This window comes from Amblyomma mixtum, chromosome 8 (genome assembly GCF_055824585.1).
Source record: "Amblyomma mixtum isolate Tamu chromosome 8, ASM5582458v1, whole genome shotgun sequence".
Lineage (NCBI taxonomy): Eukaryota > Metazoa > Arthropoda > Arachnida > Ixodida > Ixodidae > Amblyomma > Amblyomma mixtum.
The window spans coordinates 146,741,525-146,761,723 of NC_143019.1; positions in this window are offsets into that span (position 1 = coordinate 146,741,525).

Below are 20,199 nucleotides of genomic sequence, written 5' to 3' on the forward strand. Positions count from 1 at the left end.
AAAGGAGCACAAATGGAAGGCGGTGTGGACGCAAAGTGGAAAAATCTTTGCCCGGAAGACTGATGAAGCAGTAAGCATTCAGATCAGACATGAAGATGATCTCGACAAAATATGCTGAACGTCTACGATATTGCAGCTCGTTCTTCAAACATGGAATACTTTGAGTTTGCTTTGCCACATAATCTTAAATCGCCAGACACCCTGGAAACGTCAGTTCTTCATATTGTCACGTTGTAGTGACGGTAGGCCAGCGGAGAGGAATACAGCAACAAGACTTGCAAACGAAGCTCTTTATTTGGGCTGACTTGCGCCCGCAAAAGAACAGAATCACTCGGCGGCGGCGTAAGCAACAAACGTGCTCGTCGGTCGTCGAACTACGAATGCCCGCTGCTCGCGGCATCGTTCAATTTAAAGCCGGCAAGGAAACTTCCAGATAGCAGGACAAGATCATCTACAGTAATCTGGAAAAACCTAGATGCAGCCTTTCATGGCTGCGATTAATCGAGATTAGACTGGTCGCTTCTCGCGTTACGAACAAAAATGATAACAGCCCTTTCCTGCAGCCTTGAGCGTGAACGAACAAACACTACAATGATACGTGGCAATATCAATGCCCGGTCAGCATCTAACAAAGAGGATGAGATAGCTTACTTTCTAGATCAGTTTCCATTTAAATTTGATTACATACTTATGTCTGAAACATGGTACCACAATGACAGTAAAATAGTAGATATTATTGGCTATAACCGGTTTCTTGTAAATAGGACTCGTAAACGTGGAGGAGGGGTCGCCGTCTATGCTAAGGATAGTCTGAGATGTGAAATAATCTCTGATTTTAGCGTGACAACTGATGACTATGAGACCGTCACCTTGCGTCATTGCAATGAAATTGTTTCCGTCTTGTACCGCCCGCCACAAGGGAATATCAAGGCCTTTTTGAATCACTTTGATAGCTTATTAGAATATGCAAACACAAACAACTGTCATTTAACTGCGGGGGGTGACTTCAACATCAATATTTTATCAGGAAATAATCATGCAAATGATCTTAGTAACACAATTCAAGCGTCTGGCTTCATAAACGTGATCACCTCACCAACCCGTGTTACAGTTTCAAGCTGCTCTGTGCTTGACCTTATCATCACCACCAACACAAGCCTTGTTACCAGTGCAGGCACTCTTACTGGTGACATCAGTGATCACTGTCCTGTTTTCATGACCTATGTCAAAAGTACTAATTCAAGCCAGAAATCCAGGCAGTCATTCAGTTTTCAGCATATCTCGAGCAATGCACTGGAGTCATTCAAAAACACTATTAGCATGTGTGACTGGAGCCCTGTGTTTAAAGAAACTGAGGTTGACGAAGCATACTACAAGTTCAAAGAAATTTTCACACGAGTTTACGCTGCACACTTCCCGTTTAGAACACTGAAACGTTCAAAAAAGGCAAAAAAACCGTGGGTGACCAGAGAGCATCTGAAGCAAATCAAACAGAAAAATCGTCTATACTTTCAATTTCTTCGCACGCGAACGGAGGAAAGCCTGAAAGAATTTAAAACATTCCGAAATAAGGTAAATGCAATGCTTAGGCAAGCAAAGAAAGCTTATTACGAGTATCTTTTCTCCGACATCGGCGAAAAACGGTCGGGTATTATTTGGAAAACAATAAATAACGTTCTTGGCAGAGAAAAATGTGATTCATTGCCAGAAACCCTAACAGTTAATGGCATTGACCTAAGTGGTAAAGCTCTTGCTGATCATTTCAATCGTCACTTTACTAATGTCTCAAATTACGGTAATTACAGCTCAGCAACATTAAACACGATACGTACCAGTACCTCTGAAAGCATCTTCCTTCACCCGACAGACGAAAATGAAGTGCAGAGATCGTTTCTGTGCTTAAAAACAGTAAGGCCCTAGATTTTGACAACGTACAAATCAAGCCAATAAAATATGTAATTGAATATCTTAGTCCAGTACTGTCTTATATATTTAACCTAGTAATAGAGTCGGCTGTTTTTCCTGAGGGTATGAAGCGAGCAAGAGTCGCTGTAATCTTTAAAGGTGGAAGCAAAAATGAAGTAACTAATTATCGACCGATTTCTATATTACCTGTCTTCTCCAAAGGACTAGAAAAGATCATTTACCTACGCCTAATAAAATTTCTAGACAAGACTAAAGCTTTGACTGATTGTCAATTTGGTTTCAGAAAGGGCAAATCGACTGAAACGGCGCTGCTCATGATAAAAGAAAGTATATTGCAGAGCATTGACAATGGAGCATACACGCTGGGCCTCTTTGTCGATTTCAGCAAAGCTTTCGACTGTCTTGATCATAACATACTTCTTGAAAAACTCACTTCATATGGCATCCGCAGAAAACCTCATGCTTTACTTAAGTCGTATCTCAGCAATAGAAGCCAGTCTGTCTGCATTAAGAACGAACAGTCATCCTTACTTCCAATATTTTGTGGGGTACCACAAGGAAGTGTATTAGGTCCGCTTCTGTTCAACTTGTTTATAAATGACATAATTCATATTGACAACAGTGTTCAGTTCATCATATACGCTGATGATAGTAGTGTCCTTATTTCTGGAAACGATCCCAATGATCTTGTGCTACATTGTAATGATGTACTTGAAAAATTGTCTGTTTGGTCCCAGTCAAATCGCATGAAAATAAACGCTCAGAAAACGAAAGCTATTTTATTTCGAGCCCGTAATAAGAAATTGATTCTTGAAAGGTGCCTAATGATTCGTGGCAAAAGTATTGATCTTGTGGAAGCTCATAAAATTCTTGGTGTGTATTTTTCTTGCCATTTGAGTTGGGACACTCATATACACTATGTTGCAAACAAGATTTCTTCAGTGACTGGAGCCGTATCTCGATGTCGTGCTTTCTTGCCCCAAAAGGTTAAACTTCAACTATATAATGCATTATTTGCCCCGCACATGAGCTACTGTAGTTTAGTGTGGGCAAGCACGACAAGAGCAAATACTGACAAAATAACAGTTCTTCAAAAAAGGTACATTCGTAACATAGCTAACATTGACCGTCAGTCTACAACAAGACATTTATTTGCAGAATATAATATTGTTAGCTTTGACCATCACTATGAACATCGCTTGTTGCATGTTTTCTATTTTTCTCAACATGACACTCAAAGTTCCCTTCTTTCTGTAGCGCTGCTGCAGCCTAGAGCTAATTCTTTAACTCGAATTTCCCAACCCTGGTTCGTTCCATTTTTTCGCACTCAGTACAAACTGCAATCATTAAAACACAACCTACCAGTCTTGCTAAATAAACTCAAACAAGTAACCTTCAAATCGCCAAAGCAACTACGAATACACTTTTCACAGTTGTAAATGAGAGTATGATTGCAATGACAAATATTCTACCATGTCTCTATTTCTTTGCACATTTTTGTTCATAGCGTTGTGAATATTTTTGTTGTGCTGCTCGGAACCGACGTCTGCTGTTGCCTTTGTAAACGGCTCCAGGGCCCAGTCAAGTTGCTGGCTGCAACTTTTAGCCCTGGAGGCCGTCCAGTATTCTGGTAAATAAAATATGAATTGAATCATGGGACCCCTCCCTCGGTCCGCGCGCGGAAACCAATTCATCCTGGTAGTAACGGACCACTATTCCAAGTGGGTTGAGGTTTTCCCCCTTAGGAAGCTTGTGTCGGAACGAATTTGGGAAAAACCGTTGGAGACTTTCACTCGTTTCGGTTTCCCTTCCGACCTGATTACAGACAATGCTTCGTATTTCACAAGCAAAGTCTTTGTAGACTCTTGTCGGGCGCTTCAAATCCGCCACAGGAGAACGAGTCCCTACCACGCTCAGAGCAACATAACCGAGCGGGTGAATCGAAATCTGAAGAGCATGCTGGTCGCGACGACCGAGCAGCACAGAGATTGGGACGCGCGGCTGTCCGAACTGGCGTTCGCTACAAGGACAACCGTGAACAGGTCAGTGGGTATTACACCCGCTTACTTGAATTTTGGGAGAGAGATCGCTTTTCCGCTAGAGAATGCCCTACTCGACGCGGCGGGGCCTGCGCCCCCTCCGCTTTCGCAGTGCGCGGCAAGGCTCCGGGAGCGCCTGGAGGCAGCGCAGCGCGCAGCCCGAGAAAACCTCGATGTCGCGCGCATGGAGCAGGCGGATCAGTACAACAAAGGTCGCCGTCACGTCGTTTTCAACACGGGCGACTTAGTACTCAAGAGAACGCACCCACTTAGTAACGCAGCGCGCGGTTTCGCCGCGTCGCTAGCGCACAAGTGGGCTGGGCGGTACGAAGTTACGGCACGGACTACGCCGCTCACCTACCAGCTGCGGTTGTTGACAAACGGCGAAACCGCCGGTCCGGTGCATGTCGCTGATTTGAAGGCTTTCCACCTTCGCAAGGACGATGGCTGCGAAGCGGTGGAAAATCAGCGCGATGCGGCGATCTCACCCCCGGGAGGACGAGCAGGTAGCGGTGCGGTTCGCAACCGACGCTACAACCTGAGGACCAGGTAGCACCCGTGTCTCTCGATTAATAATCACTCGCCAAGCTCTCGCCCTCTCAGTATGTCTTCTAGGAAGCTCCAGCGGACCGATGCCCATGGCTCGGACTCCAGAAGGCAAGGCAGACCACCGTCGAACGGTGGCCGCCATCAAGGCGCGCCACCCGGCTGGCGGCAGGAGCCGCGCGAGTAGCGCAGGTTCCACGGCCGCGGTGGCCCCCACCGCCAGCCAAACCACGTGCCTAACCACTGGAGAGCACCTCCCAGTGGTGCAGGCCAACGCAAGGGCCCAGGGATCATCAAGCGCAGGGCACCCCTCAGCACCCAGCCGGCGCTTCGGCCGCCGAGCAGCCCAGGAGCCATCGGCCGCTTGTACAACGACGAGGAGCGGGCCGGCCTGTGCTCGCTCTGCGGCACACTTGTCGTGCACCGGCTCCGCCACGAGGCCGGTGGGTTGCATAAAGCACGCAAGGAGGCAGCGGAGAAGTCCTTGGCGGCTGCAGCACCTTCCCCCGCTGCGCCACTGCAGAGGGTCAGCCCGGAGGAGGCGGCCCTCCGCATCCTCCAGTCCAGCCGCCCAGACCTGCTGTCCCCGGCGGCCGAGGAGCTTTGGAGGGCGCTGCCGGCAGGGCCCCCAGTGGAGCCAGGCGCCTCGCTCCCCCAGGCGGCTCGTGAGGAGCCCATCCAGCTAGCGGCGAGCGGCCCCCCGGCGAGCACCCCTCCCCCCTGCGACGACTCTATGGACCCGGACCCGGAGGTCATCGAACGCCTACTGGCGGACCCCGGGACGGACGTTTGAGGGGGGGGAGATGTAGGGTCTGCTCGCGGGCAGGTCAAATCTCGCGCCGCTCACCGCGGGTAGCCTCGGACCCCTTCTTCCCGAGTGGTGGGGTGGGGGGAGCGAGGCTAGGAGAAAGCCTTTATAAGGCGAGACCGGGAAGGCTCGTTTCTCTCGCTCTTGGACCAGCCCTGCCAAAGGACCACCTGACCCAGCTGCCACGACGACGACCGGCCCCCCTGATGTGAGAATAAACCCTTTGTACAAAGTCCTGCCTCGAGTGACTGCCTGTGCGTCCCCGCGCAGAGGAATCGCCCACAATATATAGCCCGAAGAAGGTGAACGCATGCGCATTTCCCACATGGCAACAACACACACACACACACGGACGGTAATTAACTTCTCGTAATCGCGTATTTTTTAACAATCTGTGCTCACTTCCTCGTAGGGAGATAGAAGTGGTGCTGACGCACATGCCACCCTCTCTTTGATAAAAAAGGCTTCTGCCAGTTCGCGAGCTAATCTATCTTTACTTCTGGTTAGAATTTTAATCTCTTCAAGTCGTGGTGCACAGTGCTTTTTATTTTCATCAATGCAAGAGCGGCAATGGGCGGGAAGGCAAAGTGTACGTCGGTCAGACCGGACGCTGCGTCAACGAGCGTGCCGGGGAACACAGAAGGTCCTTAGCGAACGCATCGGTTTCGTTCGAAAACCTTCCCGCCCATTGCCGCTCTTGCATTGATGAAAATAAAAAAGCAATGTGCACTACGACTTGAAGAGATTAAAATTCTAACCAGAAGTAAAGATAGATTAGCTCGCGAACTGGCAGAAGCCTTTTTTATCAAAGAGAGGGATGGCATGTGCGTCAGCACCACTTCTATCTCCCTACGAGGAAGTGAGCACAGATTGTTAAAAAATACGCGATTATGAGAAGTTATCGTCCGTGTGTGTGTGGGTGTTGTTGCCATGTGGGAAATGCGCATGCGTTCACCTTCTTCGGGCTATTATATGCTACATGTGGCTTTCAATAAACTTAGTTGGAGTCAGCGCCCGTCCTGTCCGTCTTTCTGTGTGGTTTGTGTACAATTTAGCTGGTTTTTCTTTCCTGAACACAACGCGACTTCGGACCTCAGAATTAGTGAAAGCATGATTAGCTGCTCATATCTATTCAAGCTTTGATAAATTAAACGAAAGTACGTTTTTATGCACCAGGTTGCATAAACCATGACAAAATTTGTTTTCTGTTGGCGCTGCGACTCAGTTGAGCTCACAGCGGTAATTTGTTGATAAACTGGCGCGGCGACAAGAAAGCTCTGTTTGTGGAAGAGGGGGGGGGGGGGGGCTTTATGGCCGGCGGGCAGGTAGGAATAAGAGTGCATGGGAATTGGAACTGCATGCTAGCCGCACACCTAATGCTTGATATTGAACAAAAAGTTTCTTTGCGGTCGAGCACCAAGACGGAATTCGATATAAGCACGAGCGCGTTCTAAGGGCCGGCAAAATTAACCTGAATGTCAAACTAAATGTCATTAAAACGCGTCAATGTTATCGCTTTGATAACGTAAATACTTCCTGCAACACAGCCACGGAGAGGAAGCATGCTCGACAATGTTTTTTTAGCGCCCGAAGCGCGGCTATATGCAGGCGCGGCCGCGGAACTGCCGCAGCCCCGCAGTCCCCACAAGAAACGCCCGCACCGCGGCGCGCCAGTCGGTGCAAAATGGCCGCGCCCGGGAGAGGCTCAAAATTCTGGTCTATATTAACTCTACCCTATGTCGCCAGCCATGTCGCCAGCAAATCCCAGCGCTCTGTTGCTGTTCCCTCTGTCCATTTTGTGTCAACACTTTTCATGTATAGATTCTTGTTTCAAGGAGGATATATCCTCCTTGGGTTAGCCTCTGATCATATTTCAGTTTGCTGCTTGCCTCCCGAACCTCGAACGAGGCCCAGCCCATATCTCCCTGGACTCCCATTCGGAGTGTTTATTTATTTATTCAAATACCTCACGGGCTCCGACTGGAGTATTATGTGAGGGGGGTTACATAACTGGGGTGCGAAAAAGAAGCAAGTAGAAGATGGTTATTTTAACATCGTTATACAATAGCAAGCAACCAACCAGAAAATAAATTTAACTAAATTGAAAAACACACTACCGAACACACTTCGGAAAAAACACATTTCAGAACAAAATGCTGCTTATTTTTCTTTGAAAATAACATTATCTAAGATGTGAACAATGTTGTCAGGAAGACTATTCCAATAAATGATTGCACACGGGGCAGAGCTGATGAGTTGAAAGCTTTAGTTAGTTAATGGGTTTTACGTCCCAAAGCGGCTAAGGCTATGAGAGAGGGCTCCGGAAATTTCTACCACCTGGGGTTCTTTAACGTGCACTGACATCGCACAGTACACGTGCCTCTAGAATTTCTCCTCCAAAGAAATTCAACGGCCGCGGCCGGGATCGAACCCGCGTCTTTCGGGTCAGCAGCCGAGCACCATAACCATATTTCAAGAAATGCTTCGGCGCGGCAGACAAGGACAAAACGTAGAATAACACCACAGAGCGCCAAATTAGACACGCTAGAAAAAACAGACAGAATGTCTCCGGCTATATCTTCAAGAAGGTCGGCTTGGGATATCTTTAAAATAACCAAAAAATCATCTACATATCTCGGAACTTTCACGACGCAACCGTGTGTCATATTGAGCGCAAGTTGGCGGTCAAACTTAGCAAGGAATATTTCAGAAAGAACAGGACCCAAAGCAAATTCCTTTTCTCTGTACATAAAATCCGTCTTCAAATTTGACAATTGTCGACTCAAGATAAAATTTTAGAAGCTCTAGAAAAGATTCAATGGAGACACCACAAGTGTTCCGAAAAGCAACAACACCCGACTGATCTATCAAATCCCTTACAGCAACGAAAAGATCACCGTGCGGAACTGAATAAAAAATTCCTCCACATCCACCGAAAAGGCAGAATTGGCCCCTGGAGCGCGTTCTTTGAGAATGTCAACCACACAATTAGAGCTGGAAACTTTGAACGGTGGATGTGGAGGAACTTTTTTATTCAGTTCCGCACGGTGATCTTTTCGTTGCTGTAAGGGATTTGATAGATCAGTTGGGTGCTGTTGCCTTTCGGAACACTTGTGGTGTCTCCATTGAATCTTTTCTAGAGCTTCTAAAATTTTATCTTGAGTCGACAATTGTCAAATTTGAAGACGGATTTTATGTACAGAGAAAAGGAATTTGCATTGGGTCCTGTGTTGCCCCTGTTCTTTCTGAAATATTCCTTGCTAAGGTTGACCGCCAACTTGCGCTCAATCCCAGACAACACAACTACATCCTTAGGACGTCCTGAGGATTTATTTTTGAGGACATTGTGTTGTCCTGAGGACGACCTCTTCTAATCCTCAAAAGGTCCTCATTTAGTCCTGTTGTCCGGCCTCAGTATGTCCTCAGGACATCCTCAGATTTCCTCTGGAGGACTTTCTCAGTCTGTTTTCGGGACATCAGACGATGATGTAGCCCAGGGAATGTGGGTCACTGCTTTCTTAAAGGGGTGGAGACACCAAATTTGTGGTTCGCGCGTTCTTAGTTTCATACGTTTCTTATGGCTCCAGGAAGCATGATACACACTCACAGATTCATATATTCACAGTTAATAATTTATTATAGCATTTTTAGGGGAACGATTTTCGGTTTCGGTTTCAGAACGCCGAGTTGTACAGTGACGTCACAGAGGGGGAAGATCAACTGCTTCGCTTGGTCACGTGGGCCCACAAAAGTTGTGACGCACCTACTGCTGCATCGTCTGCTTTCCCACACACGTGCTGACCAGCGCATGAAAACAAACAACTGCAAGTCTAGTCCCAGCAGCTCGGATTCTGACAGATCTGATTCCAATGAGTGAGGACATCGACTTTTTTTTTGTTCGCACGCTAATATCGCCTTCGCGGGTTCGCGTGAGGATGCGAAACACTTTGCAAAATGCCAGTAAGCATCGCTGCGCCGCTCTACCCAAGCTGCGTCCACAACCGGTGTCACACTTCGCTGCCGTGCAGCAGTACATGAATGCTGCTTGGGATGGTGTACAAATATCACAAGAAAAGACAAGATCGCCTTGTTATCAGAACTGCCAGCTATACTCGAGCAGCGGCAAAGCATGTCTGCTTACGTTGGGAGCTTTCGGCAACGGCACCGCTCGCGGGCTCTCCGGGCGACGAGCTCTGCTGCTGCCTGGCTACCGTGGTCGTCGCTATAGGCCTATAGCCTGTTTAGCAAGCGGCCGGCGCTTCAGAAGTCGCCTGCGCTATAATAAAAGGCCTACTTTTCACAAATAGCTGTAGTGTTAACAGAATCATCTCACAATAAAATAATAGTATGGTCAATCTCCTCGACGCCTTCGGCAGTGGAGCTAGCAGGCGCCAGGCGAGCCGGACCCCAACGTAGCGCCAGCGGCAGCTGCTAGGCACGGTTGTGAGAAATTTGCTCATATCACAGTTGTTACCTCTACTAGCAGCTCTGTATTGGTCAGCGATCCTCAAAAATGACACTTTTTTCACATTTCTTGTCCCATGGTTTATTATTTACGTCAAGAACACTCTTTAGCTCGCTTTTATGACGTCGGCAGACGGTATCCAGGCTGACCTACCGGCCGGCAGACTCGGCGTACTTCACGTACGCACAAGAAAATACAAAACAGCCATGCTACCAGAAAGGATGCTTTCTAGATTCGAGATACGACAGCATGACTGTGCTAAAAGTGGATCTTTCGGCAGCGACACTGCAGCCTGCGGCAACGCCGGCCGACGACCTGCGCGCTAGTCCCAGACTGCCCTAGTCGTCGCTAGGCCTAGCTGCTTTCGCATATCGACTCCGCAGCTGAGGACGCTTCGGGACTGGCCAGCGCTCAGAAACGTGCTCCGCTCGGCACCCCTTTACTGTGAACTCGTCCCATAATAAAAGATATGTTCGATTTCCACGACGTCTTCAGCAACAGAGCTAGCAGACGGCAGGCGAACCGCACCAGGTAGCAGCAGCACAAAACCGGCTATGGGATGAAATTTGCTTGCATCGCAGTCATCACTTCTACCAGGAACTCGGTATTTGCCAACGATTGTCAGAAACGATGCATTTTTGATATTCATATATCCCAGGATTTGCTATGAACGTGAACAAACAATACTATCGCGTTCTTCAGACGCCGGCGTTCGGCACGAAGACTGGCGCCGGCCGCCCGGCTCCAAGGGGTGCGCTCTATGTCATCATGACGCTGCCGCTCTTCGCGCTCGCTTTGGCTGCCGCTTCCCGCCGTTGTTGCCGCGAGCGGCCCGCCGTTGACATCTAGCAGGCCGGACGCAGGCAACGAGCTGCAATCGGACGTTGCGACGCTGTTCGCAACGGCGCGCCGCAAACCGAGCGAGTGGCGGTTAGCAGCAAACGCGGCTCGCTGGTGCGTCGACTGCGCTCACGCGGCTGTGCCCGGCTCATCGTACGTCACTGTATTTTGGTATGACGTCACTAAAACTTTAATTTTTCTACACCCCTTGTGACGTCATGGTTGATGGCGCTAGCGATGGGTCTAGATCGTGAGAGTGAGCATTTAGGTAATCTTTGGAACCGAATTAAAATATTTTTTAAACGTTTGTTGCGTCCAACACCTGGCTGTGAGTGCCCTTGCATACATAGGAATCTCATAGCAGTCTTTTTATAGATTCAAAATTTGGTGTCTCCACCCCTTTAATTATTATAGGCAGTGTGCACAGGGATTGTGAAACTGCTTTCTTCGTGCTTCTTTTGTCTTGGATTTTAGCAAACAAATTTTGCAAACGTTTCGCATACTCAGCAAGTAACTGGTTCGTTCACCATATTTGTAGGCAGTTACAGGTTACTCTGCATGCAATATTTTCCTACAGCAATGACTATATAACTCTCACAGGAGTTGAACTCTGTCGCCTCAGTGGAATAGCCAATCCAACAAATTGGCCGGAAATTTGCACACTCCAACCCCATCAGAAGCATGCAGTACATGTAACCAGGTTTGCAAACCAAAATAACTCCAGATATGTCCTGAAGGTACACAATATTTTCAGTCAGAATGGTTTCCTACATTACATCTCTATTGTACACAAGTATCTTTTAATAAATCTGAACTTTTTACGAAATGAAAGCCGAGTGCGAGAGATAAAGCTGGTTTCATCTCAGTTCAATACCACAATATTGCCACGTATCATTGCAGTGTGTGTTCGTTCACGCTCAAGGCAGCAGGAAAGGGTCGTTATCACTTTTGTTCGTGGCGCGAGAAGCGACCAGACTAATCTCGATTATTCGCAGCCATGAAAGGCTGCATCTAGGTTTTTCCAGATTACCGTAGATGATCTTGACCTGTTATCTGGAAGTTTCCTTGCCGGCTTTAAATTGAGCGATGCCGCGAGCGGCGGACATTCGTAGTTCGACGATTGACGAGCACGCTTGTTGCTTACGCCGCCACCGAGTGATCCAGTTCTTTTGCGGGCGCAAGTCAGCCCAAATAAAGAGCTTCGTTTGCAAGTCTTTCTTGTGTCTTCCTGACCACTGGACTGCCGTCACTACAACGTGACATCTGGTGGAGGTGCTGGGTAGCCTTCCATGTACCGGACACCCCCAGCAAGTCGCGACGCCAGCCCTTCGAGTCATTCACCGCAGGACCTGAGTCCAGTCCACCGCGCAAGCCGACGTCTGCTAGGAGACGCACCTGAGTTCGGGATTCTGCCTGACGCTACCCGGAAACGAAAGCCAGCAGGAACGTCCACCATGAGCTTGCCCCAGCCGACGGCTCCAATCATTATTCACCAGCCCCGGGTGCCACCAACCTTCGACGCTTCGCCTGGCGCCGACCCCGAAGAATGGCTGGAACAGTTCGACCGTGTGGCTGCCTTCAACAACTGGGATGATGCTACGAAACTTAGGTACGTCTTCTTCGCCTTGGAGGGACCAGCAAAAGTCTGGTTTGAGAATGAGGAAGCTAACCTCACGAACTGGGAAACCTTCAAGGAGCAGCTTCTAAAGACCTTCCCGAACGTTGTGCGAAAGGAGAGAGCCCAGCAGCTGCTACAGTCTCGCATACAACACCCAAACGAGACCGTTGCTGTGTACACTGAGGAAATGAAGCGTCTCTTCCGGCGTGCCGACGCAAACATGAAGGAAGAAGAAAAAGTAAGGTTGCTCATGCGAGGAGTTAAAGAGCAACTCTTTGCCGGCCTCGTCCGAAACCCACCGAAAACTGTCGCGGAATTTGTAGAAGAGGCATCCACGATGGAAAAAACTCTGGATGCCCGAGCCCGCCAGTATGACCGCCAGCAGCGCATTTTCTCAGCAAGCTGCCTGGACACCGCTAACAGCAATGACCTGCGGGATGTTATACGTCAAGTTGTGCGAGAGGAGCTCCGACGATTGCTGCCAACGGGAACGCAGCCGCAAATTTCATCGCTCACGGACGTCATCAGGGACGAGGTTCAACTGGCCTTGGGTGTGACGCCGACACCCACGCAGCCTCTGCAGCCCCCAGCCATGACTTACGCCGCAGCTGTGCGCCGTCCTGCCCCTCGACGACGGGACCCAAGCCCCTATCGCCCTCAGCCAGCTGCGTTGGACCGCCGCCCACTCGCCCCAACCCGCCCGTCCAACGAGCAACGCGCGCAGCCGAGGAAATGCGACGAGTGGAGAACTCCCGACCAGCGCCGCCCACTATGCTTCCACTGTGGCGAAGCCGGTCACGTCCTCCGGCACTGCCCATACAGAAGACTGGGCATCCGAGGGTTCTCTTACGACGCTCCACGACCCCGACCCGGCCAGCGACCAGCCGAAATCGAGGAGTTTTTGCGTCGGGAAGAATACTCATCGCCGAGCCGCCTATCACGTTCCCCGTCGCCATCGTCCCCGCGCTTTGTATCTCCTAGCCGAGGTTACGCCATGCGTGGACGCTCCCCCAGCCCCCGAAGGTTAAACTAAATAAAGCAGCCTCTGGAGGTGAGGTTGCTTCTAAGCGCAATGATAAAGATCCTCCATCGACGAGTACTCAAGACCATGCCTCAACTACGACGACAACACCGACGACGACGACAACACCGACGACGACAGCTCCCACGACGACGACGACGACGACGACGACGACGCGGCCAGACTTGAAGCTTTTACCGTTGCCCAGTGAAGTAACGTCGCAGTACGCCCACCGCAGCCTCACTACTCGACGAAGCCGAGATCGTACACTGAAGACAACGTGCAATGCGAAAACGCGAACAAGTGACCTTGAAGTTATGATCGACGATCACGCGGTTACTGCCTTGGTGGACACCGGAGCTGACTACTCCGTCATGAGTGGGCCACTCGCTGTCCGACTCAGGAAGGTAACAACAACTTGGGATGGCCCGCTGATCCGCACCGCAGGTGGTAACCTGATTACGCCGTCAGGACGCTGCACCGCGAGAGTTACTGTAAATGGGAGAACCTACGCGACAACCTTCCTAATCCTACAGCAATGCTCGCGAGACGTGATTTTAGAAATGGACTTCCTGAATGAACATCGGGCGATCATCGACCTTCGATCCAAGTCGATCAAGCTTTCCACGGACAAAGCCATATCTGCAGCGACAGCGACTCATCGCGTTGCCTTAAACGTCCTTGACGAAGTACTCAGCGTGCCGCCCCGATCAAGTGTCTTCGCCTGCATAGGTACTGGAGACGTCGAAACTGCCGAAGGCGTCGTCGAGGGGAACACCCAGTTACTCCTTGATCGAGGACTGGGCGTCGCAAGGGGAGTCGCCCAAATCCGAAATGGCCAAGCCCAGGTGCTGCTAACCAACTTCACCGAAGAATACCGGCATCTAAACAAAGGTACGACGATCGCTTTCCTCGACGAGCTGGCAGACATCAGAGACATATGTGCCCTACCCGACCAACCCCTAGAACCATCTAACCAAGGCCATCAACCAACGTTTGATATCAACCCGGCATTACCACGGAGCAGACAAGAACAAATACGCAGTCTTCTTCAAAAGTACAGCGATTGCTTCTCATCAGCATCGAATGTGCGAAGAACCCAGCTTGCCAAGCACCGCATTGTCACAGACGAACACGCCCGACCACTGCGACAGAGCCCCTACCGCGTATCGCCGCTAGAACGCCAAGCTATTCGCAAGCAAGTTGAGGAAATGATACGTGACGACGTCATCCAGCCATCAAGGAGCCCCTGGGCAGCACCAGTTGTCCTAGTGAAAAAGAAAGACGGCACCCTTCGCTTCTGCGTCGATTACCGCCGCCTGAACAGCATTACGAAGAAGGATGTCTACCCCCTCCCCCGCATCGACGACACACTGGATCGGCTATGCAACGCTAAGTACTTCTCATCGATGGACCTGAAGAGCGGCTACTGGCAAATTGAAGTCGACGAAATAGATCGCGAGAAGACTGCGTTCATCACGCCAGACGGACTCTTCGAGTTCAAGGTGATGCCATTCGGCCTCTGCTCTGCACCAGCGACGTTCCAGCGAGTAATGGATACGGTGCTCGCAGGCTTGAAGTGGCAGATTTGCCTCGTCTACTTAGATGACGTTGTTGTCTTCTCCTCAAACTTTGAAGACCACCTCAGAAGGCTTCGGATAGTGCTGGAAACGATCAAGTCTTCAGGCCTGACACTGAAACCAGAGAAGTGCCACTTCGCCTACGAGGAGCTGCTGTTCCTTGGTCACGTCGTAAGCAAGGATGGAGTTCGCCCAGACCCCCAGAAGACGGCTGCGATCGCAGAGTTTCCACAGCCTAATGACAAGAAAGCTATACGCAGATTCCTTGGATTGTGCGCTTATTACCGGCGATTCGTCAAGAACTTTTCGCGCATCGCTGAACCTTTGACCCAACTTACCAAGGCTGACGTGCCTTTTAAATGGGAAAGGCCGCAAGAGGAAGCTTTCAACGAGCTGAAGCGCCGCTTACAGTCCCCTCCTGTGCTCGGGCACTTTGATGAAAACGCCGAAACCGAAGTTCATACCGATGCAAGCAGTGTGGGCTTAGGAGCGGTCCTCGTTCAGAAAAATAGCAGAGAGGAGAAAGTTATCGCGTACGCTAGCCGTTCACTGTCGAGAGCCGAAGCCAACTATTCGACGACAGAGAAAGAATGTCTCGCCATTATTTGGGCCACGTCGAAATTTCGCCCCTACCTATACGGACGACCATTCAAGGTTGTGAGCGATCACCATGCTCTCTGCTGGCTGGCCAATTTGAAAGATCCCTCCGGCCGCCTTGCTCGATGGAGCCTGCGTCTTCAAGAATTTGACATAACTATAGTCTACAAATCTGGCCGCAAACATTCCGATGCAGACTGCCTATCGCGAGCCCCCGTAGACGCAGCACCGGAAGAAGAAGACGACGATGCTTTCCTAGGACCGGTAAGCGCCAGCAGTTTCGCGCAGCAGCAGCGCTCGGATCCTGAGTTGCAAAGCCTAGTTGATTATTTGAAAGGCAAGACCGCATCGCCTCCCCGGGAGTTCAAGCGCCAACTGTCGTCCTTGGTCCTTCACAATAATGTCCTCCTGAAGAAGAATTTCGCGCCCAACAGGGCAGTACATCTTCTTGTCGTGCCCAAGAATCTTAGGCAAGAAATTATGCAGGCATGTCATGATGAGCCGACTGCAGGACATCTCGGGATTGCTCGCACGTTGCACCGCATCCAGGAGAAGTACTATTGGCCGCGGCTAGCTACCGACGTTTCCCATTACGTGAAAACGTGCCGTGAGTGTCAGCGACGCAAAACGCCTCCGACTAGACCAGCCGGACTCCTCAACCCCACACCACCTGCAACTAAGCCCTTTCAGCAAATAGGAATGGACCTCCTCGGCCCCTTTCCGACTTCATCATCAGGTAACAAGTGGATCATCGTGGCCACCGACTACATGACCCGATACGCCGAAGTAAAAGCGTTGCCTAATGGTACCGCAACAGAAGTCGCAAAATTTTTTGTCGAGCAAATTCTCCTGCGACACGGCGCCCCCGAAGTGCTCATCACAGACAGAGGGACGGCATTTACAGCGGAGCTGACGCAAGCCATTTTAAACTACAGCCAGACAAGCCATCGGAGGACAACTGCCTATCATCCACAAACCAACGGACTCACAGAGCGTCTGAACAAGACCATCGCAGACATGCTCTCCATGTACATCGACGCCGAACACAAGACGTGGGACTCCATTCTGCCCTACGTGATCTTCGCGTACAATACTGCCGTCCAGGAGAAACCAGGTTTACCCCATTCCAGCTGGTATACGGCAGGAAGCCCACGACAACACTCGACGCAATGCTCCCGCACGTTTCTGACGAAGACAACCTCGACGTCGCCGCCTACCTTCATCGCGCCGAGGAAGCCCGAAGACTTGCGCGGCTTCGCATTCAAGACCAGCAGCACACCGACGCCCGACGCTACAATCTGCGCCGACGAGACACGCATTACAAGCCAGGTGATCGTGTTTGGATATGGACGCCAGTTCGCCGCCGTGGATTGAGTGAAAAGTTGCTGCGACGCTACTTTGGCCCGTACAAGGTTCTCCGTCGCATCGGTGACCTCGACTACGAAGTCATCCCCGACGGCACGACAGCATCTCAGCGACGCCGCACACGCCCGGAAGTCGTACATGTCGTACGCCTGAAGCCATATTATGAACGCTAAAGGACTGGAAGTTTTCATTGTCCGTGTTTGTTCTCATTTTAAAGCATCGAGACGATGCTTCTTTGGAAGGGGGGTAATGCCACGTATCATTGCAGTGTGTGTTCGTTCACGCTCAAGGCAGCAGGAAAGGGTCGTTATCACTTTTGTTCGTGGCGCGAGAAGCGACCAGACTAATCTCGATTATTCGCAGCCATGAAAGGCTGCATCTAGGTTTTTCCAGATTACCGTAGATGATCTTGACCTGTTATCTGGAAGTTTCCTTGCCGGCTTTAAATTGAGCGATGCCGCGAGCGGCGGACATTCGTAGTTCGACGATTGACGAGCACGCTTGTTGCTTACGCCGCCACCGAGTGATCCAGTTCTTTTGCGGGCGCAAGTCAGCCCAAATAAAGAGCTTCGTTTGCAAGTCTTTCTTGTGTCTTCCTGACCACTGTACTGCCGTCACTACAACGTGACAATATTGTCCTGAGATAGGACGTTTGTAGGACATTTGAGAAATTTTCGTCCTCGAGTTGTTCCGCGAAGTACAAACTGAGGACATCCTCATGAGGAAATTTTGCTGTGATGCACTCAAAAAGTACTCAGATGTCCTGTTCGGGATGAGGACGTTTTGACCATTTGAGGACGTCCTCAGGACGTTTGATGTTGTCTGGGATATGACACACGGTTGCGTCGTGAAAGTTCTGAGATTGGCGCTCTGTGGTGTTATTCTACGTTTTGTCCTTGTCTGCCGCGCCGAAGCATTTCTTGAAATGCTTTGGTTTGGGCTAGTTCGCACCGGGATGGTGCTTTTCAGCCGGCGGGGTTGTGTTGCATTAGGCGGTGCATGCACTGATATGCGCATCAGGAAAGACGAAGACGAAGCTTGTGAGTTTTGAAGAAGATGACGGTCGAGCAGTGTCGGCTGGTGCCTGCAGTAAACGCCTGTCGTTTGAAAGCCCTGTCTTTCGTGTCCGCCCTGTCTGCAATCCCAAGCGGAACTACCCCATAACATTTTGGTAGAGGTACTACACGGACCCTGGTTTAGGCTAGTTCGCACCGGGACGGTGCTTTTCAGCCGGCGGGGTAGTGTTGCATTAGGCGGTGCATGCACTGATATGCGCATCAGGAAAGACGAAGACGAAGCTCGTGAGTTTTGAAGAAGACGACGGTCGAGCAGTGTCGGCTGGTGCCTGCAGTAAACGCCTGTCGTTTGAAAGCCCTGTCTTTCGTGTCCGTCCTGTCTGCAATCCCAAGCGGAACTACCCCGTAACAATATGTATGACCAACTGGCCTACAAAACAACCCTTCTCACCATAACCACTGAGCCACCGCGGCGGCAGTTGAAAACAGTGGTCCTTCCCGAAAGGCGTTTAAAACTGAGGTGATTATGCAATCGGTGAGATGTGCGGGCCGGTAGTGTGAAGGAATGATTTAAGGCAGAAAGCTGGGCTAGTTGGTGTTTGGATTGAGAGGACATAGTAACCGCTAAAAAAACACGGACGACAGGGTAGACACAGACAACGCAGGCGCTAGACATCAACTGACTTTATTCTCGAGAACAACAACGAATTTATAGGCGACAACCCACGAAACACAAAACGTCTTACAAACGTCTCGGAACAGCTTCAAATGACTACAAACGTCTTGCGCTGCGTTCAAACGTCTCATAGATGTTGACAAGAAGTTTCCTCTGTGACGTCTCTTAACCATCTGCATTCAGACGTTTGCTGTGAAACTTCTGTGAAACTTCTGTGAAACAACTGTAGTCAGATGTTTTCTAGACTTGTTTCTAACACGTACGTGGTACTTGAGACCACGTCAAGGAGACGCGCCTAGCAATCAGCAGAGATTTGCCGCCGTGGATTAAACATGCTGTAAACCACGGCACACAAATTAGATTAGAGCTCTAATAAATTAGATTAGAGATTAGAGAGCTCTAATAAATTAGAGCTCTCCTCCCACGAAACACAAAAAGCGCTAATGGACGTCTAAAAAAATTCCCCCCAAAAAAGCTTGACATCTAGAAGAAGCTTCATCTAAGCAGTTTTTTAGACTTAGACGTTTACTAGCCCCTATTAGCTCTGCTAACGCTACGCTTGTATACGGCTAGAAAGCTTCTGAGGTAGAACTTTTCTAGAATTTTTTTAGACGTTCCTTTTTTTTCCTAAATGGGTGCCTGTAATATCTTACGTATTTCAAGAATGATTTTTAGTGCTACCTTTAAACCCTCTAAAGCTTTAAAAATGTTATACATTTTTCTGGTATACACCACTCAAAAATGAACTCTGATTTGCAATGTCCCGAACAATGAGCCCAGATTACAAGGGATGTATGGCTGTTGTAATGAGCCATAAATGCATGTGCTAGCCCACTTTTCAGTCACTGTGTTACTCTTTATTGAATCGAGTGCATACACCCACACAAAAAAGAAAGGGACCAGGAAATTAATGTTAGAAGCCATGGAGGAGGTAGCTTCACTGGTTTGGCTGACATTACAACGGTGCATACACCCTGCTGGGCCTATGAGCCCAGAGCGGAGAAAGCGCCAATGCCCTTCCAATCAGCTCACTCTAAGCTGACCAAGAGGGCTATTGTGAACTTGTGCTTCACGAATGCCTTAAGGAAATCCTGTGTTCACAAAATGAATGTGAGCTTTCTTCGCCAGGCGGAACGGCTTGGCAACTCGGGTTACCCCTCGCACCTGTTGGTATCTGTTGCCAAGCAGATGAAAAAGCACCTGATGCAGGCTAGGCCCGAGCAGCAAGATGATGCACAGAAACAGAAAGAAAGGAGGCCGGTAGTAGCAATTCCGTATCTTCACAATTTTTCCCATCGCCTGAAAGGCATAGGTCGAAAAGCTGGCGTGAATGTAGTGATGACTGCTCCTAATAAACTCAAAAGTCTGTGCAGACGAGTCAACTCCGATCCGACCAAAAAGAAGCAGGGATGCACGATAAAGCATCGAACCCCCTTTGTGGAGTGCACCGAAGGCCTTGTTTATTCGTTGCCAGTGACTTGCGGTAAACAGTACATTGGGCAGACTGGCAGGTGCATGAATGAAAGGCTGCTAGAACACAAAAATAATTTCGAGCAAGCTTGCAGGAACCTGGGAATACATTGCAGAGATTGCCCTTCAACTAGTTGTGCACCGATTTTCCAAAAATGCAAAGCTTTGGCTAATCACAAAGACCAGTTAGTCCGGGAAATAATCGAGGCAGCTTCGATAGCGAGTCTGCGCG